Source organism: Sebastes umbrosus, chromosome 16 (assembly GCF_015220745.1).
Source record: "Sebastes umbrosus isolate fSebUmb1 chromosome 16, fSebUmb1.pri, whole genome shotgun sequence".
NCBI classification, from domain to species: Eukaryota; Metazoa; Chordata; class Actinopteri; order Perciformes; family Sebastidae; genus Sebastes; species Sebastes umbrosus.
Genome location: NC_051284.1, coordinates 31,340,464 through 31,346,463, shown reverse-complemented (window position 1 = coordinate 31,346,463; position 6,000 = coordinate 31,340,464). Strand labels below are relative to the sequence as shown.

The window sequence follows — 6,000 nt, the reverse complement described above, 5'->3', positions numbered from 1 at the left end:
AGTAAACAGTTTTTAAAGTGGAAATGAAACATTCAACCAAGTTTTGCTGGCTTAGTAGATGGATTTCCACCCTAATGAACACATCATATAACATCATATCATAATATATCATATCGTATCATATCATATCATATCATATCACATCATATCATCAATCTTCTTAAGTTAAGTTCTTGTGATAAGAAGCTTCTGTGATATTACCAACATAAATGGACATGGAAAACATTAACTTCAGTCCAGTTCAGGTTCTCTGGGAGATTCAGAACGGTGCAGCGCCAGCGTATTTGCGCCGAGCCTCCAAACACTTCTTCCAAACTGGACGCGATGCGAACAAGTGAACATCACATAGTTTCAGTTTTTCCCAGTGAAGACGTCCTAACCCGCTGCGTGCTGCAGAGAACACGCTGAGAAGAGAACATGCCCCGGATCTACAGCATTTATGTAAAGTATTGCGCTCCTCCAACCTGTTTTCACCGGTCACAATCAATGCTGACAGTAACAGACAGTTAATCAATAGCACATATCATAAAGACTACGCGGGGAGCATCTGGACGAGCCGACGCACGGCACGGGGGAGAACAAGGGTCAATTATCAATACAATGTTCACGTCCTTAAATAATTAGTCAACTGTTCGTCAGAACTTTTTTTCTTTGTGAACAAATATAATGAATGAAACATCATTTAAACGATTTCTTAATCTGCTCTTCTGATTTATAGAATATGATTTTACAGAAGAGTTAAATGTTCAGATGAAGGCTGTGATAAATAATAATAATAATAATATATTGAGAATGTGTAGGAGCATCCTGACTGAAACCCTACTATACTATAGGCTACAAATAACACAGGAAAGACCTTTAACTATTAACACTAAACACACCTTAGACCTATAATGTTCCAGTGTGAATATTATGTGAGTATTATAGTATTATATACCAGTGAATCCAGTATCACCAGTATGTCATCAATGTGTAAATATATGTTCTTACCTCACACATGCTGGTTATCTCTGAGGTCGTCTATCCTCCGAGCAGGGCAACTTTTCTTCTGTTCTGGTTTCTGTCCGACCTACAATTACAGACATGAATGAGTGAACATTTAACATAGTTAAGCTGATTTATAAATGGATAATGAACTATTATATAACAAACATGACAAATGTCAGCATTTAAGAGAAAAAAGATGTTTAATTTTTTTGTGGCGAGAGCGCCGTAAGTATCTTACAAAAAGTTATTCCCCATTTTTTGTGAATTTTCCAACGAGTGTCCAGTCAGTTTCTGCTCGTTACATGTATACATGTCAAAATGTCTTTTCAAAATAAACTTCACAGGAAACTACTTAGTTAAGTTTAGGAAAAGATGGTGGTTTGGGTTAAACTTACTACTAAAGTACGGAAGTTACGTGACAAATAAATCAACTTTGACTTCTGGCCTCACACGGGGCACCATACATACACACTGATTTAAACAAATTAACAGTGCATTACCTTTCGTAGGTATAGTTATGAACGGTGGATGAGAACAGCCTGAATAGAAGTAGAAAGAAGTAGAAAATAGAAAAACCTAAGAGAAGTACAAGTACCTCAAAATTGTACATAAGTACAGTACTTCTGGCCAGACTGACGTATTTTTGGTTCCACTTTTAGTCCGAGGAGTGAGAGCATTTTATCAGCTTTCTTCTCAGGGAATGACTCACAGCATAGCATTTGTGAAATTTAATCTATTTTATTCGTGTACATAGACACAAATTTCCCTTTTTTGTGACGCTCAGCACGACTTTCAACACCGTATTTTTCGTGCGTTTTCCTAGAAATGTCCAGCAACGCGCTCCGCTCCAGTCTTTTCAAAATAAACCTACTAAAAGATCGCGGTTTGGGTTAAAATAACTCCGGAAGTGCCGTAATTTAAGTACGGACAAATACAGACATGTGATAAATAAATCAATGTTGACTTCTGGCTTCACACGGGTCACACAGTCTGGTGTTTTTAGACACAACCATCCACCCCTACCTCCTCTCTACGCGGACTTTGTCGCTCTTTATACTTCCACAATTACGTGGATTACATACAAAATAACATATATACAAATTAACACAACATTATTTTTCGTAGGTATAGCTATGAACAGAGTATGAGAACAGCCTGAGTAAAAGTATAGGTTAAGTATAAAGTAGTAGAAAATGGAATTAGGAAAACTTCAAAGCTACTACTACTACTATTGTTTGTATGATATCCTACAAAAAGACGTTACCCATTTTTTGGCATGTTTTCCTTCGAATGTCCAGCAACACTTGTACATTTTCGTTACATCCATACAGTCACTTTTCAAAATAAACCTCCGTTTTCACAGGAAACTATTTAGTTAAGTTTAGGAGAAGATGGTGGTTTTAGGTTAAAAAATAACTCCAGAAGTGGCGTAACTATATATGTATAGAAGTTACGTGACAAATAAATCAACTTTGACTTCTGGCCTCACACGGGGCACCAATAGCGGTGTTTTTTTGACCCACCCATCCACCCCGACCTCCTCCCTACACAGACTTTGTTGCTCTTTATACTTCCTAGTTCACGATTACGTGGATTAAATAACTTAAATAACGAAATAACTTCATGGGATATAAACAAATTAACATTGCAATACTTTTCGTAGGTTTAGCTATGAACAGTGTATGAGAACAGCCTGACTAAAAGTATAGGTAAAGTATAAAGTAGTAGAAAATGGAAATACTTAAGTACCGTACTTCTGGCCAAAAATATTATGACTGACACATTTTTGGTTCCACTGTTAGTCCGAGGAGAGAGATAATTTTATCAGCTTTCTTCTCAGAGAATGACTCCTAACTATCCTTAGGAAAACTCCAAAGCTACTACTACGGTTTGTATGATATCCTACAAAAAGATATTCCCCATTTTTTTGGCATGTTTTCCTTCGAATGTCCAGCAAAACGTGTACATTTTCGTTACATCCATACAGTCTCTTTTCAAAATAAACCTCCGTTTTCACATGTTAGTTTAGGAAAGTTTAGGAAAAGATGGTGATTTTGGGTTAAAATAACACCAGAAGTGGTGTAACTTAAGTATAGAAGTTATGTGACAGATAAATCAACTTTGACTTTTTGCCTCACACGGGGCACCAATAGTGGCGTTTTTTGACCCACCCATCCATCCCGACATCCTCCCTACACAGACTTTGATGCTCTTTATACTTCCTGGTTCACGATTACGTGGATTACATACAAATTGATCTTGTTTACATTATTTTTTGTAGGTATAGCTACGAACGGTGTATGAATAATAAGAATGCAAGACAACATGCGTAATTAAAATATAAGATAAAAACAAAAATAAGATGAAAGAAATATAATATTTACAGAAAATAATCACCAGATTTAAGGCAGTTTCGTTTATAAGATTAAAGTTAAGGGATAAAGCTGACAATATTTTCAAGTGTAGAACCAAAACGTGTTCGTCCATCTCTCAATCCTGTCCCACTTCCTGTCTGTAGCCCGTTGGTTCCTATTGAAGTTTTTTTAAAAACCCTAGTATATAGTTTCATCACCTCAAACAGCTGCTCATTGTAGTTTTGATCAAACTAACAGGAGGAAATAGAGCATTAGATAGTAGTTAGTAGATATTTTCACGACTGGTTTGGAGGTTTGGAGCTTTTCAGAGTGAAGTTAACCTCCGGAGCAGATTATTATCACACAACATATTAAATTCTCTGAGATTCAGCGTCCGACCTTCAACCTCTTTCACATTTCTTTCCTCCCGTCTGCTCGGCCTCCGGAGGGATTTGCTTCCACTTTTTGGCTTTTTCCCGTCTCCCTCCAACTATTCCTCCTATTATATATATATTTATATATGTCTCTTTTTAATATTCTCCCGTCACCTTCCCTGCTCTCTGTTTTCACTCTGAAATGATGCTGTCAGTCCCATGAAGGCAGTTCCTGTGGATGCTGGATGAGTCATGTGTTCAGGGGGTTTCTGCAGGTCCGTCATGGCTGCCGGTTCTGCTCAGAGTCTGGTAAATACTGGTTGTTGTTGTTGTTGTTGTTGTTGTGTCTGCTGTGTTGTTTGTGTGGGTGGAGGTGTGAGTCTTTGCAGAGGTTACAAACTGTGTCTCTTTTTTGTTGTGAAATGCTCCACAAAACTGAAACAGGAAAAGAAAAGCGGTTTTCTCTCAGTGTTTGTTCCTCGTAGTTTACACTTAAAAGAGTTTTTTAATTCATGATTCCTCTTAAATACGAAATTCTCCTCCGTTCAGCGATAGAAACATCTCCACACTGGTGGAAGAAGTATTCAGATCTTTTACTGCAGTTAAAGTACAACAAATACTCTAGTATTCACAATCCTACTTAAGTAAGAGTACCGAAATATTATTTAATAAATGAACTTAAAGTATCGAAAGTAAAAGTAGGCGTTCCACAGTAAGATGTATCTGAAATATTATCAGAGTAAAAACTGATGCATCAATTTTAGAGCAGCATAGAACATGTGAAATGTCCCCTAGAACCTCCTCTGTGACCACTAACACATCAAGGGTCCTTACAACCTTCTTAGTGGTCATCAGAACTTCCTAAAGGTCGCCTAGAACCTCCTGAATGACACACAGAGCCTCCTCATTGATCACAAGAACCTCTCTTAAAGGACCACTTAAACTTCCTAAAGGTCACCTAGAACCTCCTCTGTGACCACTAACATATCAAGGGTTCTTACAACCTCCTCATTGATCACAAGAACCTCTTAAAAGACCACTAGAACCTCTTATAGGATACCTACAACCTCATCAGTTACCAGCTGAGCCTCTAAGGGACACCTAGAACTTCCTTAGGAAACACCAGAACATCTAAAAGGAACCCTAGAACATCTCAGTGACCACTAGAACTTCTAAATGGTGCCACGTAGCCTCCTCGTTGATCACAAGAACCTCTTAATGGACCACTAGAACCTCCTAAAGGACACACAGAGCCTCCTCATTGATCACAAGAACCTCTTAAAGAACCACTAGAACCTCTCAAAGGACACACAGAGCCTCCTCGTTGATAACAAGAACCTCTTAAAGGACCACTAGAACCTCTTATAAGATCACTACAACCTCACCAGTGACCATCCAAGTCTCTAAGGGACACCTAAAACCTCCTTAAGAAACACCAAAACATCTAAAAGGACCCTTAGAACCACCTCAGTGACCTCCTAAAGGACACATATAGCCTAATCAATGATCACAAGAACCTCTTAAAGGACCACTAGAACCTCCTAAAGGACACCTAGAACCTCCTCTGTGACCACTAAAACCTCTTAAAGGACCACTAGAACCTCTTATATGATCCCTAACCTCACCAGTGACCATCCAAGTCTCTAAGGGACACCTAGAACCTCCTTAAGAAACACCAGAACATCTAAAAGGACCTTTAGAACCACCTCACTGACCTCTAGAACTTCACAAGAACCTCCTAAAGGACCACTAGAACCTCTTATAGGATCCCTTCAACCTCATCAGTGACCATCCAAGTCTCTAAGGGACACCTAAAACCTCCTTAAGAAACACCAGAACATCTAAAAGGACCTTTAGAACCACCTCCGAGACCTCCTAAAGGACGCACAGAGCCTCCTCAATGATCACAAGAACCTCTTATAGGATCCCTTCAACCTCATCAGTGACCATCAGAGTCTCCTCCTTAAAAATGATTATAAATTAATCAACTTGTTTTCTGGTCATTTGTTCTAAAGGGTTCTCCTCTGAATCTAACGGAGAACGTCAACCAGCTGTTACTAAAGGAGGAAGTGATTTAAGGCGGTATGTTTCAACCAGCTGATACTAAAGGAAGAAGTGATTTAAGGCGGTATGTTTCCCTGTAAAGGAGGGAGTTGAACCCGTGACCCTGCCGGTGTCGGTGCCTTGCTCGGCGGCCCACACAGAGGAAGTGATTTAAGGTGTTAAAGCCTTTAAAGGATTAGTCCGCCGTAGATTTAAAGTGTTTCTATCAAAGCGTGTAATCC

General features: G+C 38.8%; 1 long non-coding RNA gene across 2 annotated transcripts in view; it reads right to left on the bottom strand.

Annotated features, from left to right (window-relative positions):
• Positions 1-6,000, bottom strand: part of LOC119504307 — a 75,070-nt gene that overhangs the window by 54,872 nt on the left and 14,198 nt on the right. For both annotated transcript variants that reach the window (XR_005210541.1, XR_005210540.1), the window contains exon 3: positions 991-1,069. This is a non-coding gene — a long non-coding RNA (uncharacterized LOC119504307). The remainder of the gene's footprint in view (positions 1-990; positions 1,070-6,000) is intronic.